The sequence below is a fragment of the Onychostruthus taczanowskii genome, unplaced genomic scaffold (assembly GCF_017590055.1).
Source record: "Onychostruthus taczanowskii isolate IOZ18803 unplaced genomic scaffold, ASM1759005v1 scaffold6, whole genome shotgun sequence".
Lineage (NCBI taxonomy): Eukaryota > Metazoa > Chordata > Aves > Passeriformes > Passeridae > Onychostruthus > Onychostruthus taczanowskii.
The window spans coordinates 16,439,929-16,456,539 of NW_024503679.1; the positions used below are offsets into that span (position 1 = coordinate 16,439,929).

General features: G+C 44.3%; 1 protein-coding gene and 1 long non-coding RNA gene across 3 annotated transcripts in view; one reads left to right on the forward strand and one right to left on the reverse strand.

Annotated features, from left to right (window-relative positions):
• Positions 1 to 1,453, reverse strand: part of DENND4A (DENN domain containing 4A) — a 49,004-nt gene extending 47,551 nt beyond the window's left edge. Inside the window, exon 1 of one of the 2 annotated variants that reach the window (XM_041419126.1) lies at positions 1,051 to 1,453. The gene's annotated coding sequence lies outside the window, so the exon portion shown is untranslated. The remainder of the gene's footprint in view (positions 1 to 1,050) is intronic. The other variant, XM_041419125.1, reaches the window with a different exon arrangement.
• On the forward strand, positions 148 to 8,731 carry LOC121343703. Its single transcript, XR_005953734.1, has 4 exons — positions 148 to 397; positions 2,409 to 2,533; positions 5,420 to 5,553; positions 7,943 to 8,731. It is a non-coding gene; the product is annotated as an uncharacterized LOC121343703 (long non-coding RNA).
• Positions 8,732 to 16,611: the final 7,880 nt, after the last annotated feature.

Below are 16,611 nucleotides of genomic sequence, written 5' to 3' on the forward strand. Positions count from 1 at the left end.
GCCAAGATAACATATTTGTGTTTAATCATTCAAAAAGTGAAATATTATGTACTGTAATGTAACACTTTTTACGGAAACCTCCAGTTGAGCAACAGTTCCAGAAAAAATTGTGAAATGAAGTAAAAAGTTGCCCAGAACACCATACTTCCACTCAGTTAATTCAAAAGAATTAAGTTTCAGAACTAGGCAGAAAGTCAAGACCTCATTTTTAGCAAAGTAGAAGCGGCACATTTTTAAACGGAGCCTGTTTGGAATAACTTCGGAATAGCAACCATCACTGGGAAGTTATTGAATACCATCATCCCCTGGCCAGCAACTTGTGCCACACGCAGACCTCATGACAGAGCGACGACAAAAATGCCAGGGCTAATTTCTACAGCGCGTTGCATCAATCCAGGTATAGGATAACCCAGGCTGCCGAAGGGAAAGTCGGGACAGAAACACGCACCGTGGGGCCGAGCACCGCCGGGCAATTCCGGCTGACGCAGCGGTGCTGCGCGGAAAACCCGCACATGGCTCCGGGGACACGCGCACACACGCGGACCGGGGGAACGCGCACGTTCGGGGCTCGGGCACCGCACAGGCTCGGGGTTTGGGCACCGCACCGGCACACGCGGATTCGGGGGCACGCACACACACACAGGGATTCGGGGAACGCGCACACACACGCGGATTCGGGGAACGCGCACACACCCCGGCCCGCCGGCGTGCAGCCCGTACAACATGGCTGGACGGCGGCGAGGGCTCGGCCGGCCCCGCGGCCCCGCCGCCCGGGGAGCCCCTCAGGCCCGGCGGGGTCTGGCGGGAGTCTCGAGCCGGCGGGCACAAGGAGAAAGTTTTCCCCCCTCCCACCGCGGCCCAGCGGAAAGTTACCGCCGCCCCCGCGCCGCCTCAGCCCCCGGCCCGCCAGCGCCGGCCTCCCCGCCCCCGCTGACAGCCCCGCGCCCCTTCCCCGCCGGCCCCGGAACGCGGCAGCGCCCGACCCGCGGCATCGCCTCGGAGAACCCCCCGGCCCGCGCCCCGCGGCGGTGACAGCCCCGCCGCGCTCACCTCAGGCGGGTGCCGCGCTCCCCGGGGCGAGGAGCGGGTGGTGAAGGGGTTCGGGGGGCAGCGCGCTCGGTGCCCGCGCCCTTATCTCATCCCAGCGGAGCCCGGCTCGCCCCCGCCGCCTCCCGCCGTGTGGGCGGCTCAGGCGGGATCCCCCCTCCCCTCCGCCGCCATCTTGGCTGTCACGGGGCGGGGGAGGCGGGCTGCGACCCGTGATCGCGGCGGGGCGGGCGCGGGACGGCACCCGCCGGGTCCCGCGGCTCCTGAGGGGGAGATTGCCGTGCCCCGCCGCCCACCGGGTCCCTTCGGAGCGCTCTCCCGCGCACCGCGGGTCCGCCGTTCCCGCCTTCCCCCTCACGGAACGCGGCCCCGCCGCTCCCGCCTTCCCCCTCACGGAACGCGGCGCCGGCTGCTCCGAGCCATGACGGGGGGAGCGGGGCTCCCTTAGCGAAAGCGCCTAAAACACAGCGCGCAGATCACGGGCTCGACTGTGCCTCCCCACCACCTCAGCCTTTTAATCCAGGCAGCATCTTTAATTTAAACAGAAATTAATCTCCGGCCCAGATAGGCCGGGATTTGGCTCACCTGCGGCGCCCGTCGCCTGGACCCGGAGGAGGTGCCGGCTGTCTGGAAAACAAGGGATGAGAAAACCGAGGGATTTTCTGCAGGCTTGATGTAACCCGCAGCAGGCTGTTGCATCAAAGACTAGAAAAAGAACCCGAGACAAAAATAATCTTTTAAGAGCGTGCAGCTAAGATTAGTGCAGCGTGTCAAGATGTTGCTGAGCGCAACAGAACGAATCCTGCCTGTACCCACACAGAAATAAATACTATTTTTCTGGCACCTTGTCCACTGCAACCCTGAGTTTCCAAATTTTATACCAAAGTGCTGATTAGGGATAGGTTCCAACCATACAATTTTGAGTTTGAATTCTGTCTTACCTCAGTTCTGGATGTTTGGCTTAGGGGTTTAGATGTGGCTCGTTATAAAAGACATAAAATTCATATGAAGTTCTGAATTTGTAAATACTGTGAATTTATCAAAACTGAACTGTAAATACTCAGATATGTTCAGACCTACTCTCTTGGTTTACCTCATCCCTCTGAAAATCTGACCAAATAGAACACAAAAGCCAAAAAGTATAAAATAACATTGGTTTCCCCCACATGCTTTTATTAATTAAATTGTTTATAGCAGAAATGCTGCTCCTCGTACCCCGCACGTAGGAAATGTGGTGGCTAACACTTGTCGGTGTCTACCTGGGCAGGAGCACCCATGTGCAAGCCTACACATGCAGGACAGCTCTGCACTACCAGGGTTGATATTTAGGAGCTAAGTCTGTCTTGTTTTTTTCTCAACAGACAGCAAACCGAGTAAGGAATGTGTCAGGGACTACGAGAACGTTCCCATTCCTTGTGTTTCTATGTGAAATGCATTTCCAGCCACACCCAGAAAGAACTTGTCTCTCCAGACACTACACAGTGGGGTAAGTGAGAGACCAAGAACCTAGAATGTCACTATTCACTACAGCAAGATGCTCTGTGTTCAGTAGCGTGTCCTTAAATTATTTGGTGTGCTGGTAGAGACTTTTCTAAATCAATTTCCGATATATTTCAGTCCTGGAAATGCTTTTCAAATAAACAGCAATACTGAACTCCATCTTCTGGCTAGTGCTAGTAATTTTTGATATGCAAACTGTTCTGTGCTCTCTGCTCTTGCTCATTTTTTAGGTAGGCATAAATTTTAGGCTTCAGCGTTAACATCCAAGATTAATGGGTCTGTTCCTGCTTCTGAGAGTATTGTTACAGCTGCCTGTATACTGAGCAAAATCCCTGCACTGATGTATGAATAGCTCACTTTGCAGGGTTTAAGTTCATAACCATTAAAATACCCTGGACTATTTCTAATGGAAACTCATTTTGGAGAAACAGAATTCTTAAATATTCTCTGGCAGTTTTCATACTTTTCAGCTCTTTTATAAGTAAAACGTTGTGTAGATGTCTTTGTTTTGCTGTCAATTTGTTTGCCCCCCCCCATTTCTGTCCTTCTAGGACTATCTGCATTTAATTACACATTGTGTCAATGTCAACAAATTGTGGTCAGGGACGGGGTTCTCTCTCTGCAAGGCCTGATACAAACACCAAAGCAGTTTCTGCCCCGTACTGCTATCACATCTAACAGTGCTTATCTCTGTCCTGTCTTTCTTGTTCTTACATCTCCCCCTCCTTCCCACCGTGTTCCATCAAACCTCTGCTGCGTTCTCTCCCTGACCTACCTGCTGCTCATGCTCTTGGCTGTGGCACACTTTCTTCCCCACCAGCACATTTAATTGCAATGTTCCATTTCATTATTAGCTTGTCACCACCTTCATCAAGTCACCTTTCCTAACAAATCTCACTGAGAAGCTTTCCTGCGTAGCTCGTCATCAATCTTCCACTTTAAGGCTCTTCTAAAGCCACGTGCAAAAGGGCCTATGAAAAATTGTGACTGTAGTTCTGTATTTATTTGTGAATAAAGAGCAGCATCAGTGAATAGTGCTACTGTACAGGCAGAGACAGATTTACTGTGTGCCCAGCTCCTGCCAGGCTCATTGCACAGAGATGTGTCTATGTGTCAGTCAGACAAAGCCTTTCCCTTCCCAGGGATTTTCAGGATCTCTGAGCAAGCATCTCTACTTGCACATGAAGACCCGAGCCCAAGATCATTAAGTCACTGAAGTCTACTTATTAATTCCAGTCAGTGTTGGATCAGATTCTTGTTGTGCATAGTAAGCTAATTACCCAAGTTAACAACTGCATGTAGTGCAGGTGGGCAGGCACCAAGCACGCTTCATGTGGGATTCTGCTGCCTCTCAAGTGCAGGGTGGAGCCCTGGCAGCCAGATTTAGCCTCCCCCGTAGTGCAGCCAGAGAGACACGCAGGCTTTCTATGGACCAGCAACCACAGAACGATTTTTTTCCATGTTACAACCCCAAATTTCTAGCTTGTGGCACTGAAGTAATTTTCAAAGTCTGGTTTAGATTATTTTAAGTGCATTTTACACATGGGTAAACTCAAGCAAGGCAGAGGACAAGTGGCAGATGGTCAGTGACAGAGCCAGGAATAGAGTGGAGAACTCTGCTGTCCCAGGACATGATTTTAAGAGACTTGTCCCAGGATTGTGGGTTTGATGATTTATAATTCATGGGGCTTCAGAAGTGCTTAAAAAAAAAAAAGCAGCTATCACTATTCCCAGTTTTTCCTGGCAGACACTGGCTTTCATAAGCAAAACAATTTTTGTTCAGTTTCTTAAGTGTGCAGTTTGGGACTTAATCTGTTCACTTTCTCACCAGTTTTATGCCTTTTGAACTCACTTGGCTGTGCTGTGTGCACTGCTCATTTACCTCTACAGGGGAAGGATGAACCTCCAAGAGAACCCAACAGAATACCTTTCAAACAGACCTATCTGTAACCTTGGTAAAAATAACTATGGAGATAATGATAATGGATAATTATAAACTCCATAACTGGCAAAACAAGACTCTGCATTTCAGAAGATGAATTGCCTTACCCTGTCCAGTAACCCACTTTACAGTGCAGTAATGGATCTGCATCCGGAGGGTTATGCAATGAAATGGAGCCTTTGGCAAGCTGGAATCACACTGGAAACGAAGCCACATCTTCATGGGTTTTTTCATACAGGCATATTTGTAAATCTGGGACTTATCCCTTTTGACATAAAGAGACCGTCCCAGCTTGGAATGATTAAATTCTAGGACAGATTATGAAATAATAAAGCATTTCAATATTATGGTGCAGCAGTACAACAGTGCAGTCACCCTTCCTTTTACTGATTCAAGTACAGTATCTCTGAAAAGCTTTTTGCACTCCAGAGAAACTACCGACTATGCATTATAAAACAGGAAATAGAATATCATATATGTCTATTAAAAATATATCTATTTTTCAGACCTTTCTTTAGGTAATTACTGAAGCAGCTGAAAATATGGGGAAATGAAGCAAATACAGGCCCTGATTCAAAAGCCACTGAACTTAGCAGAAGCACTGGAGTCATGTGTCATGAATTACAATTCACAAATGCAAATTAAGAATGTTACTGTATATGTGTATGGATAAAGACTAATTGTCTAGTTGCAGTATCTAGGCATTCCACTTGCATAAAACAAGGAGATTTTTTTTCTCCAGCAGGTAGAGAGAGTTTCTCAGCAGGCATGTATTGCCAATATTTATGGGAGAGCTTGTGGTCCCAAAAGAACAGAAATACTGGGAAACAGAAAGGAAAGAAAATGTACCCGAGGAGGAGATCCAGCTGCTTCCAAGTCATATCTATAAATAAAAATCTGATGCAAACTCATTATCATTTCCCTTTCCAGCACCGATTTGCTTCCTCAAGATTTCAGAGCGCGCATCTCAGGACTCAGGCTGCGCGTCGTAAAGTTTCCCTCGGCAACTGCTAAAATTATTCACAAGGCACTGCAGCATGGCAGCAGCTATCAGCTTTGGAAGGGTAAGAGAGGCAGGGGATGGCCTTTGGTGTTAGGGATAAACCAGTGAAGATGTGCTTGGCTGTGTTGCTGAGGGTTGGGGTGTCAAGCCAGCCATGCCATCCGTACCTCTCGTCCTGTCGTTAGCGGGCAATCAGCGTGTACAGCTGGACCACATTTCTGGACACTGGAAGCTCCCAGGCAAATATTTGCAGTCCATTTTGTGAGCACGGGGCAGCAGAAGGGTTGCTTGAGGACGGCCCAAATCCTAATGCATCTATCAAAGCCAGCTTGCTGTCTGTGCCAGCACTAACCTGGTTTAAGTATTGCTGTCATCAGTAATGCCAGATAACAAAAGCTGCTCTTTGTGGAGTAATATCAGGAAGGAAATTGTGCATGCAGATTCGCCAGCAAAAATAACAGTCTGGGGCTGTAAATGTACACACTGATACTGCTGGTTTGTTGCTATTTTCAGCAGCTCCTGTTCCCTCAGGGGTGAGAGGACTTAACTGCTATCCCTGCTGTTCATGCATCAGCCTTAAAGGTTCCATGTGGATGCCTGCTCTTTGGCCCATCTGGGGGTGATTTCTGCAAATAGCAGTTTTCCTCTGAATCAGTATTCAATTCATCACCAGAGCCACACCACATAATACTTTGGGGCCATAGAAAACCACTTTCCCTCACTAGAGATCTCTAGTGAAGAGTTCTTTAATATTTGTACTTTATATTCACCTTTGAATCATGCCCAGGCCAAGCAATTGTATCCCATGTAGCTAAATCCTCCCCACAGTTTTGCCTGATGGGGATACTTCAGGCTCTAAACTCCTATGTAGTCCTGCTGTTTAAAGTTTTTGTATTTTGTTCTAGAGATTGCTTATATCATGGTGGGTGAAGTATATCTATCACTTAACCACTTCTCAGGAGTACTATTAAGCTTAATTAATGTTTGTAGAACACTACTGAGATTCTCAAGAGAAGCAGCTATAGAAGTGCAAAGGATCATAATTAATTTAAGACTTAATTTTTCAGTAAACGGCTAACAACACTTAAGCTGAGATTTTCCAAGTAAAACTCACTTCTTTGATTTTTAGACAAAATCATTCTGAAGTCTGGTTTCCATTTACTACTACCACTGTATGATGCATTTTGATTTTTATTATCCTTCAATATCCTTTGATATATCCAGGCACACAATACACCTTGTTTTAGTTCAGGAAATACTGCCCAACATATGTAAGTCAAGTTAAAATAAAACTAACAAAGTAACTAAGTCAATAAACTCAGACAATCCCCAGCACCATTTGTCTTTAGTGTAATAAATGTTTAAACCATAAAGCCTGTAATTAATATTATGGAATAATTTCCATATTTATTTATAAGGCATCTCATTTACATAAATAATCATTATCTGCAAATAAAACCAGATCATTAAAATTCTGAAAACTGATTGAGATCAGTCAAGGTGTACCAAAGAGATTTGCTAAACTCCCTGTTTGAAACAGTTCTGAGACAAAAATCTCTTCTCCCAAACAAGCTGAAACAGGACTCTGCTGTGGGAATGCAGGCAGTGCTTCATGCACATGACATCATCAAACAGAACAGTTATTTTGTACGGTGAGAAAACATTGGGTCACTCTTCTCACTAACTGTCATGGAGAGTTTCCAAGGAACTGCATCTGACACATCTGCACTGAAAATCTGACCCAGATTGTAGCTGAAGCTCTCCTAACACAGATTTCTGCTTTTCTGAGATTCTACAGCTCTCAAAATACTTTTCAAAATATTCATTTCTTTCAAAATACTTTTAATGCTTACACTATCTTCAATACTTTCAATGTTTCTCATCCAGTCAGAGAACACTTCATGTAGGAAAAAAGAGAAGAAATGGCACTCTTGTGTTTCTATTTGCAAGCTGGATTGACCACTCCTCAGTTATTAGCTAGAGAGTCACAGGTATTAAAATGAATGTCCTGCTTGTAACAAAGAATGCATCTCTGGTCCTGCTGTCAATGCTTTTGCCTTTCAAGGTCCAGAGTGCTCTCTATTAGATTTTTTTTCTAGATAGAAATAAACTCACAATTTTTTTGAAAAGTTACAACGACAGAACATATTTTTAAAAATTTGCAATTGCCCTGAAAAGTCAGACTTGAGTCTGACCTTTTTCAGTGTGAGATACATCTTTGAAGTGTAAGTGCAAGCCCAGAGTAAGGCAATACACCAGGACCTACCCTGTTTGGATTATTTCCTTGCTAATTCCTAGAGAATGGAAGTTGGCTCGAGTACTGAGTCATGAGGATTTCATCTCAATGCATATATTTTTAGTATCTGTTATTTTATCTTGGGTACTTTTTAAATCTGTATCACTGCCCAACTCCTCTCCTAATTATCTGAAATTCTTTTCTTCTGTAACAGCTTTGGAATGTGCCCTTCTACTATTACAAATACTGGCTGCATCAGATTGGGTCCTAACTGCTCATCCATCGATTGGGTTAGGTAAGAGTACCCTTGTTTAAAGCCTCAGCAACTGCTGAGAAACCAGCAAAACAGAGGAACAACATTAAATCTCATGGTGAGTCACTGTGAATGTAGGTCAGCCCAGGCTCTGCCCTTTGCTGAGCTCTCAGAGGGTTGGCTCCAGGTTACCTGAAGGAGCCCCAGTCCCAACAGACCTCCCCCACAAAAAAAAATTATGTTTGTGTTCCTTTGCCATACAGCACTGCCACTTCCAAGGGGGAGTTTAGAGCAGATGAACACTTTTTTAGCAACTGAGCCACAACCAAGAGCTCAGAAAGGATAGGAGAGAACACACAAACCAAATCACCTTGGAAGTAGAATGCACAACCTGTTTGTTTAACCCAATTTGTGCCAGATAACATTATAGATCCACTCAATCTCAGCCACTTGAGTCTCACAATCAATGTTCTGAGAGCAGAAGAGGGAGGGTGATGTATCTGCTCTGATTCATACCTGGAGGACACCCTCTCCTGTAACAGTCAGGAGTTCTACATAATGAGGTAGGCAGAGAGAACTGTGAATTGATTATTAATTAAGCTGCTTGATCACCTCCTTGGAAAATGTATGACCAAATGTTGATGCACAGAAAGTAATTTACATAATCAAGTTTGAATTTGACTCAAAATACAGTACAAAACTACCTTAATAAATGGAAATTTTAAAAAATCACACTCTGACTCTTGATACAAAAAAAAAAAAAGAGTACTTCCAGTGCAAATAATGAGATGGGAGGAAATGTCCTTGGCAAGTCAATTTGTTCCATGCTGCTGATGGTTCCTGTTAGTGACAAGGATTTTTTTTTCAAGAAGGAAACAATGGAAAACAAATGCAAAAGCATTTACCAGAAGGCCAGGCAATGGCAGATTTTCCAAAATGTCAAGTGTGCAGAATAGAGTCAGTTTAAAAGAGAATTAATTATTTAAACTGAATTAATGTGGCTACAATGAAGCCCTGTTAAACCATCTCATCCATCCTGCTTCCAACTGTGCTACCCCTTACAGTCTAAGTCTAAATACTGTGACCTCAATTTTCAAGCACTTCAAACAAAAACTCTCTTTCCCAGTCATAGTACCAATATATTGCTTTTTTAATATATTTACTGCATCTCTATCAGGAACTCACCCACAGAATTGTGCTCACCTACTCCACATTCCTAACTCGTACAAATTTGACCTCTGGGCCCCCTTTTTCCCCTCTTTTCCTCTTTCATCTTCATCAGTTCATCTTTCATCTTCAGTTTCTTGTGTTTTCCCAGATGCTTCAGGCAACTTCTATCACTGCATTCTTCAGATCATCTTTGCCTGAAAGTCTGCCCTTTGCATACAGTCCTGGTATCTTAATTTCAATAAATTTTCTCTTTTGTTTCATGCATTGTCTTATCCTTGCATGCCTTTGGGGACAGGAAGGTGACTGAATTTTAGGTCTCTAGCTTTCATATGGAAGCTCATTTTCTCAAAGAATGTCCACACTTACTTCCCTGGGAACCTACTGTCCCAAAGGGCTTCAGTTCCTCCTGGACTATGGGCCATGATGTTGCAGTACACTGAATATCACCCCTAGAAGGGATGCTCTATGCCCACTCTTTGCATTTTCCAGGTCCACACAAATTTGCAATGCAACCAACAATCTAAAGGTGCAATAATGGTTACCTAGTGCTCTTTTTCCTGGATAATGTTGCATGAAATGTGGCAAACACCAACAGAGCCACTGTTCCTCTTTTGTATCCCACAGGAATATCTATAACCATGTCTACCAGTGATAAGTCAAAACTGTCACTTTTGGTTTCCAGTTTCAAGATGGGCAAAGGAACCATTCCAAATCCATCCTTTTCTGCTACCCTTTAAAGCAAAACATCTGGGCTAGAATTTACATAAAATAAATTCCTTTATTTCTTCTATTTCATGGAGGAAAAGAACTCCTGCCTAATAAGAAATGAACTTAATTGCCCTAGGTCTTGACTGTATTGGGAATGCATATTAATTTAAAGGCATCAGTGTAAAAATCAGTCTCATTAAACTATCTCAAAACCCTAGAATAGATGGAGCACTGCATTAACACTTGCATGTAGTCATTCATATTAAAGTTATAATTTACAAGAGCTTATAATGAATAAACAGGAATTAAAACTGAGCTGAGGTGCAATAAAAAGGATTAGTGGCAGTGATATTTAAATTGACAGTTAAAAACTCTTCTGGAGCACTTTTAAGGCCTTGGAGAAATACAGTTGGTTGGATATACTATTCTTTATTTCATGGTGTACTAGAAACAATGTATAAAACATGAGCACACAGAGGCCAAATGAACATCTTCACTGCAGAAATGTATTTCTTAAGTTATTTTATGATTTCAAATGTCATTTTCGTGTCGTGCGAGGGGAACGACTGATGCACATATGGAAAATTGTGAGCGAGTTCTTAGAAACCATGCTGTTTTCTTGATCATTCATAACCAAAGACACAAAGATCCTTCAGCCTATCACTACTGCACAGCTTGTAGGAGATCTCCATAGCTACCCTTGGCACAACAAGCACAAAACCCAAGTGCCTTTGCAGGGCTGATAAGCAGACAGGAAGCAAGGGAACATCTGCTACAGCTTTAGATGGTTTTGCCTTCAGTAACCACTGAAGCTCTGCATTCCACGTCCTGCTCGCTTGGCCTTTGACACCACCAGCTGTTGGACAGGAGATGTAAAATGTTATACCTACAGAAAGGGAGGTGCATTATTTTCTAAAGGACCACTGGGATATTTAATGGCATTTTTTCTTTCCGTTCTCTGATGACTGGAAACGCTGGATAGCAGAATCTGCATATGGAGTTACTTCCTGAAAGTCAACCACTTCCTATTTAACAATTTTTTTTAATGTTCTGTTTTCCTTTCCAAACCTGCTTTGTTTTGTTTTGTTTTGTTTTGTTCTGTTTTAAACACCAAAAACAATTGCCCCATATACTGAATAGTAATTATATTCATCATAATCGTTGTAAGGAAGCCATGTGCTTCCCTGGATCAGGGCTGGGGCTTCCAGCCCAGGCAATCTGTCTTCTTGGAGCATAACAGCATTTCTGTAACATGGACAGCCAAGGAACAGAGTTACACAAAATAAATATCAAACAATTTAGTGCAAACCCTTTCTTTGTTTAAAGAAAGAGCTACTGAACATGATGTTTTATAAAGGAGCTTGGCCAAATAATGCAGATTCTCTGCTTGTGTCTGTGTGGAGAATCTGCTCCAGATAGTTCAGCAGTTCTCCACCACCCTGGCATTTTCATTTGCATGGAAAACTACTAACAGAGAACTGACAGCAGCATATTTTTAGGATATTGAGGCCCATGCATCTTTATGTACTTCCTCTGAGATTGTAATTTTGTCTAGGAGATTGCAACAGTTGTGACGAAATTGGATTCAGCCATGTATGGTAGATCCTATGGCTCTGACACAATGAGAGGGAAAGGGGCTCAGAGTAACAACAAGAAAGAGGAAGACACTACTCCAGAGTTATGTAAATGTAACTGAGAAGAGAATTTTGCCCAGAAATTCTGTGTTCTGTGCTTTGGAGTTCTATACATTTTTTTTATATGTTCTATTCTTAAACTGCACATGGATGTTGTTTTGCCAGAAAATAAATGAAACACAAAGATGACTTCAAATTTTGGACCAGTCATGTTGCCACTCAAAATACAGAAGCATCTGTCATATCACTGTCCTAGTGAGATCATAAAGGCAGAGACAAAGTGATCAAAGAAGAAAATACAGGACTCTTACTCCATTCCTAATACAAGCTATTTCTCTTTTTAGGACCAGGAGCCTATGTGGCACAGTTATTCCCATAGTCTACAAATACAATAGCTGAGTACCTAAGGTGACTACTTTGCCAGTATTTATTTAGTTACATATAGGAATAGTCCTAAAGACAGTGGATTTAACACTTGAGACTGACAAATTACTGACTCACGTTATTATTGTGTAATGGAATCATAGAACCCCAGAATGGTTTGGGTTGGAAGGGACCTTTAAGACATCCAGTTCCATCCCCTCTGCCATGGGCAGGGATACCTTCCATTATCCCAGGCTGCTCCATGCCCCAATGCCCATCCTGGCCTTGGACACTCTCCAGTTCCATCCTCTCTGCCATGGGCAGGGATACCTTCCATTATCCCAGGCTGCTCCATGCCCCAATGCCCATCCTGGCCTTGGACACTTCCAGGGATCCAGGGGCAGCCACAGCTGCTCTGGCACCCTGTGCCCGGGCTGCCCACTCTCACAGGAAGCAATTCCTTCCCAATATCCCATCTATCCCTGCCCTCTGCCAGTGGGAAGCCATTCCCCCTAGTCCTCTCCCTCCAGGCCCTTGTACAAAGTTCTTCTCCAGCTCTCTTGGAGCCCCTTTAGACACTGTAAGGGTCTTTAAGGTCTCCCCAGAGCCTTCTCTTCTCCAAACTGAACATTCCCATCTCTCCCAGCCTGGCTCCAGAGCAGAGGGGCTCCAGCCTTTGCAGCATCTCTGTGGCCTCCTCTGGACTTGCTCCAGCAGCTCCAAATCCTTCTGCTGTTGTTCCCCAGGGCTGGAGGAAGCTCTGCAGGTGGGGTCTCACCTGAGTGGGGCAGAAAGGCAGAATCCCCCCTCACCTGCAGCCCTCACTGTGGGATGAACCCAGGATATAGAGCCTTTCTGGGCTGCTCTCTATGCTTTTTATCTTCTGCATTTCACAGGAAACTGAATTTTTTAAACTATATTAATATTACAATAATTAAATAGCTGTCTTGAACTGTGTGCACATTGCATTTTGCCAGCTTGAAAGCAAGCCAAAACTTGAAGCAATTTTAAAAAGAATTGTAGAATCAATACATCAATTCCCATTAATTTGGTGTCAGAGGAAACAAATGTGTACCTGTCTGAAACGTGTGCATCCCCTGCAGAGAAGTACTAAAATAGGCATCTTCTGTCTCCCTGCCTTCCCTGTGCCCTCCAAACATCAGAAACCAGGGTCAGAATGAGGGAAAACCAGACTGGCTGCAAAATACAATCAAATCACTTTTATTAACTCCATATTCAGGACAAGTTATGCACCAACTGTGCCACATCAAAGCCATCCAAAGCTCTACCCCATCCACTGCACTCAGTTCCTTGTTTCTCCCCTGATGCTCCAGTCCCTCCAAAATACATCTCCTTTGCAGGGCTGGGAATATCTAGGCAAGCTGAGGTGAAACTCCATTCAGTCTGTCACAGCCATAAGCTGTCATTCTGCACAGCAGTGGGACAATATTAGTGACGAATCCCAACTGAGAGTGCATTTTTAACCAGCCAAAGTTCTGGATCAGTCCAAGCTCCCTAAAATGTGCTGTGCTGCATGCAAGCATCTTGCACATCTTGCTCACTGCACAGCTGACTGCTGAGCAAATTCTTGTCTCGGGAGGTATGCTCAAGCACATGAAACATATTTTTAGCATCCCATAGGTGTGAGTACTCCCAGAGCTGAGAGTGCAACCTGGCTGACAGCAGGTTTCCAGAGGAGGGAGTAGGAAAGAGGCAATGGATGATGAGATTACCCCCCACAGAAGGAGACTTCTGCTTGGAATATCAACACATCTTTTCAGTCTCTCATTGTGACTGTTTGTGCTTTCATCAGATTTTCCATTTGCTCCTTCAGCTACGGGACCAGATGGCTCCCACACATTATGCTCTGAATCATGGCAAGGCTCGAGGTGTTTGTTGTGTGTCACAGCAAACACAGGCGCTGGAGCAGGTTAAACTCCCTCACAGCCAGCACGCTGCACCCTGCTCAGGGGTGGGACTGCAGCAGGTACCTACAGATACACGCTGGGGAAGACCTGAGCATCCTTTTCTTCTTGCAGGAAAATGACTGCCATACCTTGAGCACAGATAGCAGGGAAGAGAGGCAGAGCAGTGACACATGGCAGAGGACAGATGCTCCACGCTTCCCGTGATGCACAATGCCTGATGGCAAGGAGTCCTGGTGGGCCAAGGACAGGAGGCTGTTGTTCCCCCTCTGATTTCCCCTTGCAGTTTGTGATTGAACTGGTGCTGACACCTTGCCCAGTGCCTGTTTGCAGAGCCAATAGCCCTGGGCAGGACTTCTGGCCATGAAGCACCTACTGGAAAAAGAGACAATCTCATTGTTTGAGAGCATCTCTGCCTCTGGCATTTGTTAAATAGAAAACAAAACTGATTTTCTCCTCAGTTTGCATAGACCTGGGGTAGATCCAAGCTGTGGCAGCCCTATAAAATGAGAGTGAACAGGAGGGTGTTTGAAAATGCAATGGCCCCTATTTAGGAGGGCAAGACTGGGAGGATTACACAGAATGTGATTTGTGCTTCAGTTACAAGACCATAAAAATCAGCCTGCAGTTCTCTCTCACTGAAATACTGCATTTCTGAGCACTGAAAACCACTGGAATAATGAAATATGTTTTTTTTCAATATCTAGGAGAGATCTGGGGCTCAGTGTAAGTTACAAATCTGGAGGCAGAGAAGGGATGTCCTGGATAGCACAATTGATATGGTGAGTGTGCTCCAGGTCACACCACAGAAGAGCAGCCAACAGCTGGAGACTGTCCAATGGCCACACTCCACCCCAAGTATTTTCTGAGATGAGAAAATTCCCCTTTGGCTGTTTTTCAGCTTGCTTTTCTTGCTATGTATTTACATGCCCCCCGTGTTGGGAGTGACAGGGCACCTTGTGAGTGTGCTGGCCTTTGCTGACAGGCGCTGGCAATCAGGGAACACTCATCAGGGACAGGGACAGTGACCAGGAATGTCACAACCACAGCCTGTGCAGAGCAGCTCCCATGAAGGTTAACGCGTGTCGCCACCACCTTTGAGGTCAGTGTTGGCCTCGCTTCAGCAATCCTATAAATAGATCCCAAGGTTGACTGAAAAGAGGATTTGGCTCTGCTGGATCTTGTTTAGCATTCCCAGGAGAGGAAGGCAGATTCTTTTCCCTTTTTCTCTTCCAGCCTCTAACCTTGAGTTGGTCTCTGTGGGGAACATTAGTGGCATTTGCCAAAAGCACTGCTGCTGCGAGCCGGATGTCCTGCTGTGTCACACAAACCACACGTACACGTCTCTTCAACCTGCAAACCCAGACCTAATTCCACTAAAGCCTCAAACTAATTCCTCACTGGCAAAACTAGGGGAAAACCCAAACAAACCTTGAGCCTAATTGCTTGAAAACAGTAGGACACCTAGTGGATTTATAGGGAATATCTTTGGGATTATCAGCAACATTTTGTCATTTTCTTGGCAAAACCAGCTGTGAATATATTTATAGACAAATCACTGAAATATCAGGGTTTCTATTTAATAAATTAATCTTGTTATAGCTGTTACAGCCTCCAGTTTGCCTGAAGAAGTTATTGCAACCTATAGAAAACCCAAAGAACATTGTTCGAATGACTTGAAAAAAAATAATTATGGAAAACTGGATGGTTCCCAAGGTCTGGGAACAGGAGCAAGGATATTCTGCCAGATCAAAGCCATCCCAGTTGTTCCATCTGACAGCTCTCTAATGATCTTAATGAGCGAAGTTTTACGGCCTCAGCCTGGCTCCCAGTACAGTCGTGCAGCTCCACAACGACGTGGCCGTGCTGAGCACAGCCAGCCGGCCCCGCCGGTTGTTTCAGCAGAGAATGACTTGGCCACAGAACCCAAAGTGCTTCTTCATTCCCCAGGGCTGATCTTTTGTATCCAAATTAGAAGATGATGGGCCACGTGATAACGCCTGCGCTGCTGTCGCTGCATTTGCCTGGTACCAACTCCAACATCAAGCAAATTTTGACCCTAGATAGGGAATAAACCCCTCTGGCAGGGTGTGTAAGAGGAAGAAGATTTGGAGTGATGATTCTATGAAATTATATCTTGGCCAGCAATTATCCTGGGGCTGCCAGGCTTATCTTGCTGGTGTCTCTGGAGGCAGCAGACACAAAGAGATGAGTGATGAGTCCAAAATGGATTCAGGAAACTGATGACTTCATTTTGACAGTCATCACAAGGAACAACAAGTCATTGAGTCTTGCACTCAATTCCTATTCCCAAAACACACTGAAAACTTTCCTTCCTTTCTGCTTAACATAATATTGTCCTAGTGAAAAATGTCTGCAGAAGATGGTTAATTTTTCTCTTCCATTCCAAATCTTTCTGCAGTGCTGCAGGGATTCCTAAAGAACAGCAAAACCAGAATGAGATTTGATTTTGGATAAAAAAATCTGTTCAGATACAGTTTTTTTTTTTTTTTTAATTCAAGGTTAAGAAAGGAAAGACTAATTTAGAAATTAATTTTGATTTGGTCTATTTCTTCTTATACCTTTTCTTTTTGGAGCTGTAGAAATCAGAAAGGATGTAGCACCTGATAGAATGCAAATGAGTTATCAACAGAAAAATTCGTATTAACTCCATGTACTTTCATTATTCCTATGTGTGGCATAGAACTACTTGAAAAATAGAATCTGTGTACATTGTAAACCATTTAAATTGGTCTAGGGTTTTAAAACAGATTTTTTTTTTAATTTCAGTGCATGGATTTTGTATTTGAATGGGGTTTTTTTCTGACTG